Consider the following 14445-nt stretch of genomic DNA (forward strand, 5'->3'; position numbering starts at 1 on the left):
AATGTCACATCCAGGGACTGAATTTCCAGAAGCCTTAACTAAAGGAATACTCATAAAAGATCACAGGAATGTCTGTACAAGAAGGATGCCAGTCAAATATCCTTTCTGACAGTGGAAAACGGAGAAAACTTAACTGTCCACCATCAAGACAATGATGCGGTAAATCACAACGAGCTGCGAGCAATGAGGGAGCCGGCGTTTTGCCGTGGTCCAGGGCCTTGTCCACAGCATTCTCTCACCAAAGGTGTGCGTGGGAAAGAGACCACACCCGCAAATCAGGAGACCCCTCCACTCTATCTGAAAGGACCGGGTGAGTCTGGAGTGGGAGGACGTCTATGATATACACCTGAGTGATTAAAGCGAGCTGCAGAAAAACATATAGTATGGTCTCATTTTTAAATAAAGCATATATACACACACGTATACATGGAATTCTCATATGTGTGTATATATGTATGTCATAGGCATAAAGGTCATGAAATATATATACCAAATTTTCAACAGCTTTTAATCTTCGGAAATAAGGGGAAGGGAGGTAGGGCCTTCCTGTACCACCACAGTTCTCTTTTCAGTATTTCAGTTAAGTATACTTGGAATTTAAAAGTTTATTTAAGTCCGAAGTAAAATGGACGATGCCTCCACAAGACAGAATGCTATACTGGTCATCAAAAATCATCCCAGAGGAGATAGAATATTGTAGAAAAACATATAAAAAGCCGAATGGAAAATGGAGGTGTCCACACAGTAAACAGTCACAGAGTGCTCTCTGGTTTTTTATGACAGAGGTGATACACACTGACGAAAATATACGTTAACGTGTTAATTATTATCTTTGAATAGCGGGACAAGGAAAGCCTCTTTTGCCCACTTTTTCAGACTTATTATTTTAAATGCACATTCTTTTTCATCTGAAAAAAAGCATTTTTAGGTGTGTAGTACTACGCATTGGAGAATAATACAAGAATACTTAGAGAAACAAGTAACTAGGAGATAAGGCAGCAGCATCACAAAATGTAGGACGGGCGATCCTGATTAACACCATGCAGTTACATAAGGACCCACAAATTGAGAGCACCTGCTGTAACAGGGCATGATCCCCTTCTATTTGTCAGCAGTGTCTTCAGGCCTGAGGCAGTTCTGAGCACGGCCAGTGTCAGTGCTGGTGTCTGGATTGATGCTACTGGGGGTGAGGGCACCTGCAAGCCGAGAGGAAGAACAGAAATCATCCTCTGCCTTTTCTGTCTTGTTTCTTTGTTACTTTAAAAGAGAGGCATATATAAGATAAACTGTGTATCTACCCAAATGAAATTTCAGTAATGAAACCGTTTTTAAAGACTTCACAGCTTATATTCTGCCTATAACTGTCTTTTCAACAAAGCATCATATTTATTAAATGTTAATTAACTCAGTTAATTAACTCCCTGTTGAAACATTCTAGTAAAGAACATGAAATGCAGTATGTAAAAGAACCACACCTGCAGTGACTAGCTCAGCTGTCTTGACGGCAGTGCAGTCAACCCCCACCATCTTGTGGCCCTGAGCTCCTGATGCTGGTAAGACATCACGCTGCTGCCTCAGATGGAGAGAAATGGTGAAAGCATTTCTTGAACCCTACAGCACTGACAAAACATAACTGACAAATCCCAGGCTCCTTTGAGGCTCTCATTTTCTGTTTCTGGCCAACCCCCGTCAATGAGCAGAACCACCGAATTCCCGAGCCATGGGACTCACGTGGGAAGGAGTTTTGGAGAAATTTCCAGGTATAGAATGTAACCAACTATACATAGAACTCTGAAAAAAGAAAAGATGCCATACTCTGATTTTGGAAGACACTCAAAATATTCTCCTGAGCCTTAGTAGCTGGAAAGGCTGAGCTTCTCCTAAGCCACTTATTTATTTCACAGCCAGTAAGCATCTCCCACAAACCCTGCTTCCCTGTGTCTGCTGGGAGCTTGAAGCACACTGCTGCTGTCGATCTTATAAGTCACAGGGCAGAGGCGTGTGTCTCACGCCTGCAACCCTCACACAGGCTCGCCTCCTAGCCTCACTGTCTGAACTTGGCTCCATTTTCTCACCTGTTTATTTAGTATCTGTTCTTCTGTAAGCTGCCTGAAATGCGTTTTGGAACATGTCAGAAGAATCAGTGGGTTGAGAAATGGACAGATTGAGAGGTGAGAGATGGGCAGACAGAGAGAGAGACTCCAAGAAAAGGGGAAAAAATAAAATTTCCTATGCAAAACCCTCTTCTAATCAGGGAAGGAAACCACCACGGAAAAGTGTGAAGAGGCAGGTAGCTTAGGACTGTTTCCTGGATTCCATGAAAAGTAACACCAAGAGATGAGAGGGTAGAACTTTAAATAGTAAAAGAAAAAAAGTATGCATGCTTGAAAAATATATCTACAATATGTACTTTCTAAAGAATAGACTCAAATCAGCAAGGCCCAATAACACTATACTTGGGTATTTACAGAAGTGAGAATCCCATCTCCAAACCACAAGGCATCCCTTCGGAACACTGACAGTCTACATGGGGCGGTCATAAAGCCGTCACTGCAAAAGCTATGCTACCCTGCACTTACGAGGAACGAGCAGCTGTGCTCAGGCTGCCCACACGCGTCACTTACACCCCACAGCACCTCTACGGGGGGGGACGCCTAGCGAGCCCCGTCTCTGCAGGACAGAAAATCAGTTCTGGAGAGGCTAAGCCAACCTACCAGTTCTCCATCACACAGGACTTGTCACTCCAGAGCAGGAATCGAACTCGGTCCCACGAATGTAACCATGGTACTACCGTGCTTTGTGTGCTGTTTGTGTGTATAATACATTTGTTTCTATCATGAAAGGGTATTTAATAAATGATCGGTTGTCTTGTCTGTCTCATTAGCTTACAATTAATCTTTATACTGTTGAATAGTACTCTTTTCCCGTGAAGAAATGAACGGAAAGAGCGGAGGTCAGAATGAGGTGGGGCTCCATTCTTTATCTGGGATCTCATCTCATCGAAGTCCCCAAACAGGGAGAAGGAGCAAATGTTCTCTTTATCTTTTAAAGAGAGGGCTCCAGTGATGGTGACTTATTCAATTCCAAAACCAAAGCTGGGGAAAGGGCACATGCAGCAATTAGAGCAGTATCAGCTGTAGGAAGGCGAAAAGAGCTCACGGGAGGGCTCAGGGGGCAGCCTCATTTAATTTCAATCGATAAAACAATAACACACTCTAAAAATATTAGCATACAATGGATTTGCTCTTTCTTGACATCTAGCAAGTTTCCACAGCCCACATGTAACATTATCGTGAACTAGTGAAAGGAAGAGTCCACAAACAGGGAAAATCAATGCCACAGGCAGGCTGAAACCCAGGCTGGAGTTTAGGAAGGGAAAGGGCATAGTTAAGGACTGAGGAAAGGCTGGGGGAAAGAATCATCACAATGACTCTCAAGCATCATCCAACAATCATATAATCATTCATTCAAGAGAGAGTTACTGAGGTCGTATTCTGTGCAAGATTGTACAGCGGGCGAAGCAAGAGTGCAGCATCCATGGTGGCAGCAAGTTGCGGGGCTCAAATACATTTCTGATCCCGGTAACTTGCACACTTGTCCTCAGTATAAAGGCAAAGATAAAAAAAGTAAAATAGTACTCTGTAAACTCAAAGCATTGTTGAAAAAAAAGTTAAGAAGACCTAAATACAAGGACAGACACTCCACACACATTCCTCTATCAAAAGACAGTGCTCTTGGAATGGCAGTGCTTCCCAGAGCGATTCGTATATTCAACGTGGTCTCGATCACAATCCCAGCGGGCTCCTCTGCAGAAACTGACTACCTGCTGCTACAATTCATTTGGAAATTCGAGGATCTCAGTAAACAAAACGTACTTGAAAAAGAACAATTTGAGAGGACTTGTAATTCTCAATTTCAAACCTTACAACTGTACCTCCAGGTGAGATTAGAGGCCATTGTGAAGTTATTACTGTGTTTATCCTTATTTACTAAATTCTCTACAATGAATATTACTGTTACAATAAGAAAAATAAAAAATAAGTTATCCTTTAAAACATGCACACAGATTCATTCATTGGGAAAACATTATTTTATCAATAAAGAGATAAACAAATATCTAGTGAAAAAGGACAACTTAAAAACAAGAGTGCATTTGCATTTTTCATAAATTGAAAACTGAAAAGCACTAAGACGTCAAGTTTCTAGGGAGACCAATGCAACATATTAATAGTTATTTTCAGAAATCCTAATATAACAATGAAAACTCAGGAAAGGGAAAATCGTGACTGACAGCCAACTGCAAACACATGGAGAGCAAAGGCCTAGAAATCACAGTTCCTTTAACTCTGCTACTAACACAATAGGAGAGAAATTCCTCACTGAGGGGACAGTGGAATCCCATGCATAAGACAGGATACACAGTACAAACTGCACTAGAATCGGGGGTGATTTTCTTAGAAGAATTCTAAAGTTACAAAATTGCTGAAAAACTATTAAAACACTGACAGAAAGATTAAAACACACAGTCATATATATTATATAGAAACATATGAAGTCTGCTCCCATGTTGCATAGAAATACAAACATATTTGTTCATTTATAGGCACTGATTACTTTATCCCAGGTAGAATATTTCAATTAAAACAAATAATCAATATTACACTCCTCTTGTCAAATCTACTTGATAAGTTACTCTGCTATGTAAACATAATGTGTCTAAGATAGATCTAAAATTAGTGAAAAAAATCTTTTTATGGTTTCTTGAACTATTCTCAAAATTCAAAGCTTAATTTTAAAACAGATCTGAGAAGTAATTCTATACTACCTTTTCCCTCATGAAATAAACAACAGTCTATTGTCAAAATTCTGTCCTTAAAATGATTCACGAGCACCGTATCCTCACAAAACTGCTGGACAGCAAGGCACTATCCAGACACTGTGACCCAACAAATGAAACACAAGGAAGACAGTGACCCTATTCTGGAGGGCTTATAGTCTGTGTCAACACTGGGGTTTTTATTTGATTGATTCGATTGGGTAGCAAAATAAAATCAGTCAAGTACTTTCTTCTTTGAGCATTCTATAAGTCATGACTCTGCTGTTAGTGTCATGAGCAGGAAAGACTTAAGCATGACTTGATTAGGTCAACTAGTAACAATCATCACTGGAGAGTGAGTAATAAAGAAGTTAACTGATAGCAATGCTTCTCCATATATGAGACCTAAAATAAATCTACACTGATATCCAAAAGTAAAATGAGGAGATGAGGTCCCCAATGAGAAAAAAATCTAACAAGAAATCAAAAAAGTAAAGACTTTTTCTTTAACGATTCCTGGAAAGAGTGGAGCATAGTGGTGAAGAGCTCAGATGCTAGGGGAAAATATGAGGGTCTGAATTCCCACAGCACTGGGAAGCTTTGACACTGATATGTCAGTGAAATTCTCTGCATCTCAGTCTCCGATGCATAGACTGGGGACAACAACAGTACCCATCTCCTAGAACGGTCTAAGAATTAAGTTATTTTAAATATACAAGTTTAAATAAAATACATCAGATATTTAATATTACCCCAAAAGCACAAGGAAAAATGAAAACAGAGATAAATTGGAGTTCATTAAAATTTAAAACTTTGCTTCAAAAGACACCATCCAGAAAGTGAAAAAACAACACTCAGGAGAAAATTTTTTCAAATCATTTATCTGATTAGGAATTTGTGTATCAAAAATAAAATTCCACAGCTCAACAATAAAAAGACAACTCAATTAAAAAATGAATAAAGGATCTGAAAATATATTTTTCAAGGAAAATATACAAATGGCCAATAAGCACAATGAAACGATGTTGAATAACATTAGCTCTAAAGGAAATCAAGTCAAAACAACTAGGAGAAACCGCTTCACACTCACTACAATAGATTATAATCAAAAAAAGATTAACAAGCATTAATGAGGACACAGAGGAAGTGGAGCTCGCAGCCCTTGCTCGTGAGAACATAACACAGCGTGGCCTCTTTGGAAAACATCCTGGCATGTCCTCAGAGAATTGAATATTTGGTTTCTGAATGATCCAGCAATTCTGCTTCCTGGGCACAGAAGTAAGAGAACTGAAAACAAATATTCACATAAAAACTCCTACAGAAATTTTCACCATTACTTTTCTCCATTACTTTTCAGAGCCAAAAAACAGAAACAACCCAAATGTCTATCACGTGATGAATGGGTAAACAGAGGGGCCCAGCCATACAGTGGAATATTATTCAGCAATAGCGAAGCATAGAGTACTGACCCAGGGCCACAAGGTGGACAAATATTGAAAACGTTACTCAGTGTGAAAGAAGTCAGTCAAAATAGACGGTTCCACTTACATGAAGTGACTCGATTTGCATGAAATGTTCAGCACACGCAAATCCACAGAGACAGAAGAGTGGCTCCCTGGGGCTTGGGGAGAATGGGGAAGTTGATAATGTCTGCTTATGCGTACTGGGTTTCCTGTTGGGGGGATGAAAATGTTCTAAGATTGACTGGGATGCACATTTCTGGGCATAGAGTAAAATCCACTGTACATTTTAATGGGTGATTTGTATTAAAACTGTTAAGAACAAAAGCACCTTGGGCTAGTACCTTCCATAGTAAATGCAAATTGCTAACATTTATTACAGGAAGAAGAAACTGCCCTCAGCATGAAAGCAGGAGATCAGCAAATATTAGTTAACTGAAATTGGACAAGAGCATTTCACTTGAAACTGTTACTGAGTGTACACGAAATATTCAGACATGACAAGGAAAATCAGTTTGACATCACGAAGAAGCATTCTGCTTCAAATGCAATTCAAGGATTCGGCAAGCCCAGCTGCTACAAATGACCAGAGAAGAAACCTGGTTCTTAAAACAAGCACCAGAGCCAACAAGGAAATGGTGGTGAGGAAAGCAGGCGGCCTAAAATCTGGAACAGTGTGCTACAAATAATTTCTCCACTGAAAATTCAAAAATAAAATGAAAGTGATGTAATGCTGTGTTGAACTCACGTGAATGGCCTTCCTGCAGTGCTTGACAGTTCTGTAACCCCGAATGACTCAGGAGAATCAGCATGGCTCCTGGGATTCCCCAAGTAACTGCCCACAAGCACACTGACCACCATCATATCTGCCAGGGTTGAATTGCAGAGAAGAGACCAACCTCTGAAAGGCACAGGGAATGTTGACAAGGGAATAAAAGGCTGCAGTCAATCCTGGGACAGAGGCCCTGTGAGCAGAGGCCAAAAGGCTGCAGGTGAACTGGAGTGGCCCTGGGGCAGGAAGGGACCACAGGGAAGCATATCTCAATTATCTACTCTCTCTCCCTCGGGTAGGAGGGATAAAGCCTGCATCCTTCTCACCTGGAACTGTGGGTTCTGGCTGGTGGAAGTCTTACCGACAAGGAATGAATTACTCAAGACTGCGGAAAAAGGAAAGAAAGCGAGAGGGATTAGGGAGCCAACTCCACGAGTCTCTCAAATGCTCCCATATTTATTGTGTATAATCAAAGGAAAAAGTCATTAACAGTTGTGAGATAGTAGGCAGGAACTTGGGGAAAGAAGGGATGAGACAGAGATTGTAGACTCCACGATGAGTACTAAGGCTTAGTTTACCTTTAGGGAAGTCATAGGGTGAGGGGAACAAGATACATTTTTTAGACATGTTTATTACAAAGCAGACCATCAGACCAGCCTGGTCCCTGTTTTGGGGATAATAGACTATCTAACACCACGCAGGCCCGGCGTTTATAGCTGAGGGCCTGGGTCATTGCTGTGCAATAAGCAGAGTGCTATCTATACCCTCAAATATGTAAGCAAGGCATTGTCTCTCCTTTTTATGGCAAGGAGACAGAAGTGAGGATGCACAGGTGCTTGCTTTAAAGCAGTTACTAAGCACATTTTTTCTTCTTAAAGTTGACAGTCGGCTGGGATGTGTTACAATTTGTTAACCCAATCATGGGCTCCCACATGGAACCATTATGGAGGACATCCTAGGATGACAAATCCTGGCTCTGGGTCTTTTCCTGCCAGCTTCGGCCACTCCAGCAGGGTCTAGACACATCCCTGAATAACGATCCCACAGAACCACCTAAACTCTTAACTCCTGGTGCTTGAAAATTAATTTTAGCTCTACACAACTTTCCGTAGAAAAGTTTCAGAAATAAAAGATATTGTATTCTTTTTATATCTCATCATAAGACTGATTTTTCTGATTGCTCTAAGCTGCTTCTACATGGAAAAGCACCTAATTCTGCAGGTGAATTCAGTACTTTCCTTTGGGCATAACTAGACAGTCTGGGCTGTCTGACTTCTATTAGTCAAATACCGATACACTTAATTGATTTCTTTGTTCATCAATTTCAGCCTGGAGGTGAGGGTCTGTCACTATTTTCCTCAGCCCACCCTCTACTCTTTTCTCATCAACATCTCAGGCCTCCTGAAAACAAAACAAAGCATTTGTTTCCCTTCATCTACACTTTCCACAAAGGCAACAGGAATCATCATGCCTAGAGAATGAATTCAACACAAATGTTACAACAAAAATCTATAAACCTGAAGCAACTCCATCTCCAAATCATGATACACAATGACATGAGAGTAAGTGTGTCAGGTACAAAGCACGTGTGAGCCTGAACACCTCATTTCTATTCTTCAAAGGAAGGAAGGTTTTCATATTTTTTCTTATCATTCTTTGTCATTGTTTCTGATTAAGCCAAAAATTTTTTTATGAAATAATTAAGCACTGCAATAACAGATTTTCGCTGTATCAATTACAGAAGGAATTCAGAGGGGATAGGAAAACCCACCTCTGTAAAATATGCAAAATTCCTTCCCCTGTTAAGAACACGAATACAAAATTCAACAGAGAATTCAAATTCTTGTGGAGAGGACAAAAGCCACAGAATCAAAGCAAAGTCATTATTATGACTCAATCCAAAATTCACTGGACAAACATGCTCAATGCATTCAAATAATTTTTAAGGCACACTGCAAACCATTCACTTAATTATCTACAGGCTAGAGGAAGAATTTCCCTCTATAACAGACAACATAAATCAATAGGTTGCCCCACCAAACAAGGAACAAACATCAGGTTTTTAGCAGTTCTGATAAATCAGCAAGTTTTAAAGATCAAAATCCAGAAATTTTAAACATTCATTCACACCAGAATGAATCAAGCACTTTAAAAAAAAATAACCCAAAGAAACTAAACACATTGATCACGTACCTGGATCAATGAGAAATTCTTGTACAGCTGGAACAAAAAAAAAAACAGGCTATAGCCTTTTACTTGAAAAATAAAGCTACTTTTAAAGATAACTGCTAAAACACATTTCATCATTCATGTTGCCTTGAAAAATCTGAGGAACTTGTCTCTGATCAGAAAAGCAATTCTGAGTATTAGTATTTTACAATTCAGTGCCAGTTTGCTTTAGAAGAAAAAAGAAAAGCTACTGTTTCTCATCTTGCACAAAGTTTAAAGAACCTCCCTGCCTCTATCTCCTCTCATTTTCTAAGCTCATGCTCCCCAACCCTTCTGAAACAATTATGAGAACCTCTTATTCCCACCAATATGCCAAATCACAAAAGAGTATCAATTTATTTGTGTAAATATATATTTACACCTTGAACTGGAGGAGAAAGGTTTCAGAAGGCTATATGGAACTTATTGCTACATTCCTGAAATCACACACATACACGTTCACAGAGACACAGACATATACAAACTGAATTACTGGGCACTTCACAAGCTAAGGACTTACAACTTCTAGAAGATAACTTTGTAGTTAGTTTAAAATACAAAACGGTCAGCTTTTGAAAGCCTTGAACATTGCAAAATCATCCAAATATCAATGAGATCCAATTAGCCTTCTCTGTAGAATATAATTCCCCATGATGGCAAAGCAGACACTAAGAAGTAGTGGATCCAAGACTCGTGTTTTTCACTAGCTATGATCGTTTTAAAACACGTTAACAGATTTAGAAAGGTATGTCCCTACGACATTTATTCGTATTGAGATGGCATATGTATTCAATTGTCTATGCAGAAAATAGGACCCATGATGGTGTTTAAGAAATATTTTGTGTATTGAAATATTTATTTTAAAGTGCAGACAAGGAGGGTGGGTATTACTCCGTTGTAGAGCACCTGTTGAGCATGCATATGTTCCTGGCTTCAATCCCCAGTACCTTCATGAAAATAAATAAATACAAGTGTTTATTTAAAAATAAGAATAAATTTATATAAAAAAATAAATGCAGACTAAAAACCACTGCAATCTAGGAGCCACAATTATAATAAAAAACAAGTGTTTCTATCAAATATTGACTAAATGCCAATCACAGAGACAACCACAAATCACACCTGACAAGCATCACGTGTGATTCTCAGCAACCCTACTAAGTAGACACGGATGAGAAACCAGGCTCTGCGGATGAGGAGACGGAGCTCAGAGGAGCTGGGGACGCTGACCGTCCTGCTTCCCGTGACACCACATCAGCCCAGGGAAAGCGCTGACAGAGATGCACTGAGGGGACACCCAGCTGCATGGAACCTTGGGGGATTGGGGAGTCCTAGAAAATACTCTAAAGTGTTCAGTGAAAAACCAGCTCAAATATATTACACTGTGCTCCATCCTCTAAACACGGAACATGACTGAGACCTTTTTGATGCCTCCGTGTCCTTTCTGCCATCATCAGTTACGTGCCCTCTCAGCACGACCAGTCATGAACTGGACCCCGTACGAAGTGCACCCCATATGCAGAGCTTTTAAAGCTGTTTTATGAAGTTTGTAAGACTCCGTCTATTCCTCACAAAGGCGGTCATCCAGCACTAGTCACCGGTGCAGATGTACCACCTGAAATCACACCTTTCTGCTTTTTAAAATCCCTTCATGTAATACAGAGTTTTAAACAGCAAAGAAGCAGCTCAACCACAGACAGTGGACAGCTTTTCACCAAACGGACTCGAACAGCCCATCGGAATACCTGGAAGCCCTTTTCTTCTATTAAACCCACTTCCAGGTACTTCATCTGATTGGTGGACTCGGCCTCTGACTGACCTACTCAGAGAGATCCCATCCTCACATCCGGGGGTGGGAGAGGACCCTGCTGCTGGGAGAAATCAGTGAGGAAGGTGGACATCGTCCAGCCACATCTGCACGGGTAGAAATGCCACATGCTCAGAAATTATACCGTCAGCACCCCTGGGCTCCCATGGACTGGTTTCACATTAACTAAACTTATGACACACTGATGCAAGAAAACCAGAAATTCAATTTATTAATGTAACAGGAGATGTGAAACTACAAAAGAGATTGAAATATCAGAGTTCAACCATGAGTACAGATTCTCCTCCATGGCCCAATCTCGGGCAGGCAGTCACATGGCAAGCTTGGACAGAAGCAGAGCAGGAAGAGTTTCTAGATTAACTCAATGGACTAAATTTCTGTTATAAGAACAGATCTACTGCCTGGAAAACAATTAACGCCAATCACGGGGCACACTTCATGGGCAATGGCTGAGACACGACTGTGAGCCCCTGTATAACTCCCCTTTCCCTGTCCTTTCTGGTCTAACTGATGCAGAGGTACAGAGATCCAGGGATGCAGATACCTCTAAACTCCCAAAGCTCATCCCTGGGAGCCTGGAAACCAGATAGCCAGGGTTTAAACCCCAGCTCTGCCACTTACTAGCTCTGTTACCTTGGCCAAATTACTTACCCTCTGTGTGCCTCAATTTCCACACTGTAAACCTGGGATAACAATCAAATCTTTCTTACTCACTTGTTGTGAAGATTGAAGGATTCACTTCTGTAAAACTCTCAGAAAAGAATGTAGCATATTTTTGGTGCCCAACAAATGTCAATTTAATAAGAAAGTGATTTACAAGTCTCCCATCTAATCATCTTCTGTGTTTCATGGCTAGTCTGAGTCCCAAAGGAAATCCTTATTTCCCCTCTTATAAACTCTTGAGGAGCACCCTTCTCTTTCTAGCCACCACCTGTTTAAACTGAGGGAGGGGATCCCTCCTCCCCACTCCTCTGGTCCATGGGAGACTGCTTCTCCCTTCACACCCCTGACCACTGGCCCACAGCTAGCCCTCCTCACACTAACAGATTGAGGTGTGAGTCCGGGGAGACAAGCAGGGCATATGAAACCTTTCCTTTCCCTCCAGTGTTGGCCACCATTAGGAAGCAGCTGGGATGCTCAGCTCCATGGCAAGACACTCCTGTGCATTATGGGCCAGATCCTCTCAAGGGAATGCTCGCTGTGGCCCAGAGTTACCTGGGACTGCGTGAGTCTCTAATTCTGGGACATAGTGTCATGACACTCACTCTCCCACAGCCCTGAATTTCATGGAGAATGTGGCTTCATCAGTAATAATGGAGACATTTATCGCCTGCCTGTTCTTCTTTGTCATCTCTCAGTTGGCTGCTGGACACAACATGTGTATAAGTATTGGGTCCCCTTAAGCCCCAACATATATGAAGTAACAAAAAATTCTGTGGCTTAACATTGGTTCAGGGCGACTGTGTAACGGTCCTGACTCTGCTGATGCTAAATTATGTGTTTAGGAACTATGGAACTTCCTCAAATATCTTTCATCATAAAACCAGCTTTCCTTATTTTCCTGTTTCTCAGTAATTGCCAAAGACTATCAAATGATGGCTTCACACCAAACAGCAGTTAAGTTTATGAGCCCTCTTGACATACACACTGTGCTAAACATTTTACATAATTTCTTATTCTCACAATTCTACAAAGCAGAAATGAGTGTCCCCATCTCACAGACGAGGGAAAAACTCCGAACGAACTGACTCAGGATCACTTAGCTCAGTGGCAGCGCGTGCACGCAAACCCAAGTCAAAACACTACACCCCTTCGTATATGTACCAAATCTCCTACCACCCATTGACACACAGTGGTGGGGATAATACTTAGGGAACTCAGTACACTTTTCAGCTTTAAGGTGCTCCAGAGGCCTCTTCTAGCTCTTTTATAAAATCCCGGCTCACTGGTTTCTAACACTGCAAGAGAAGTCCGATGTTCGGAGCGCCGGCCAGGGCGGAGCGCCGGCGCAGAGCACGCAGCCGCACAGAGCAGCGGAGCTACCGGCGGCGCAGGCAGGGGGAGAGCGGCCCCCCGCCTGTCGGGCAGGAACACAACCCCTGACCGAGGTGCTGGGAGGGGCACGACCCGCCATCATGCCTGTCCAGCCTGCAACATCTGACTGCGGCATCCGGAGGGGCAGTGACCCGCCCGCCCGCAGCAAAAGAGAGCTGCATCTGACCCCGTGTTAGGAGGAGGCGCGATCTGCTTGCCGACAAGTGCTGGGAGCAGCACAGAAGAGGGCGCCAACGGAGGGCCTATGAAAACAAGCTGAGCTTCCAAAACAGGATGAAGACAGAAGGACTTCACATTAAAAGCACACAGACTCCAGGAGAACAACGACAACAACCTTTTTTTTTTGTTTGTTTTGTTTTGTTTTTTGTTTTTTGGTTTTCGTTTTTGTTTTGTTTTGTTTTTAATCTGTTTTTACCTGTTCTATTTTCAATTACTCTCTTAATTTTTACTTCTTAATTCATTTCTATTTCTCTTGGATTTTGATGTCCTGTTATTGATTAGACACAGGCTTCAAACACATATATTCATCTCCCCACCCCCCTTTTTTATTTTTTAAAGGTTTTAAAAGGACGTCTCCACCCGATTAATACTCTACTTCAACCCGCTCTTCTATTATTCATTATACAATGTTTTCAAACCCTCTTTCTCCCTTCTTTTAAAAATCTTTCTCTCTCTCTCTTATTTTTTTCTCTTTTTTCTCTTTATTTTCTTTTTTCTTTTTTTTTCTTTTTTTTTTCTAAGTTCTATTCCTAAATAGGCATTAGATAGATAAAATTCTTAAGATCCAAAATAGAGAACTGATACTCCATAAACCACAATGCCAGAGAGGTATGAGCAAGATGAAGAAGCAGAGAAACCTTTCCCAATTAAAAGAACAAGAGGAATCCCCTGAAAGAAAGCTCAATGAAATAGACTTAAATAGCCAACTAGATCAAGATTTCAAAAAAGGAGTGGTCAAATTGCTGAAGGAATTAAAAGAGATAGTGCTTAGAGAAATAAAATATGTCAAAGATGAAATTGAAGCTATAAAGAAGAGCCAAGCAAAATGGGAAAACTCATTGACAGAGATGAGGAATGATCTAACAGCTGTGCAAAGCCGACTAGTTAATGCAGAGGAACGAATTAGTGATCTAGAAGACAGGGCAACAGAAAGCACCCATTCAGAAGAACTACAAGATAAGCAAATAAAAAATAATGATAATAGCATAAGGGACCTATGGGATAATATAAAGCATCCCAATCTTCGCATAATAGGGGTCCCAGAAGGGGAAGAAGGATCAAAGGGGATTGAAAAGGTTTTTGAAGA

General features: G+C 41.0%; 1 protein-coding gene and 1 long non-coding RNA gene across 3 annotated transcripts in view; both read right to left on the reverse strand.

Moving 5' to 3' along the window:
• Positions 1-14445, reverse strand: part of LOC140701238 (uncharacterized) — a 166165-nt gene that overhangs the window by 117742 nt on the left and 33978 nt on the right. The gene's annotated exons all lie outside the window — the stretch shown is intronic.
• Positions 91-7177, reverse strand: LOC140701242 (uncharacterized). 2 transcript variants are annotated; one of them, XR_012080227.1, is made up of 5 exons: positions 7025-7177; positions 6365-6488; positions 1476-1569; positions 1076-1196; positions 91-364 (listed from the first exon to the last, which is right to left on the reverse strand). It is a non-coding gene; the product is annotated as an uncharacterized lncRNA (long non-coding RNA). The 2 variants fall into 2 exon arrangements; XR_012080226.1 differs by lacking the exons at positions 6365-6488; positions 7025-7177 and having other exon boundaries at positions 1476-1736.

Source organism: Vicugna pacos, chromosome 14, assembly GCF_048564905.1.
Source record: "Vicugna pacos chromosome 14, VicPac4, whole genome shotgun sequence".
NCBI classification, from domain to species: Eukaryota; Metazoa; Chordata; class Mammalia; order Artiodactyla; family Camelidae; genus Vicugna; species Vicugna pacos.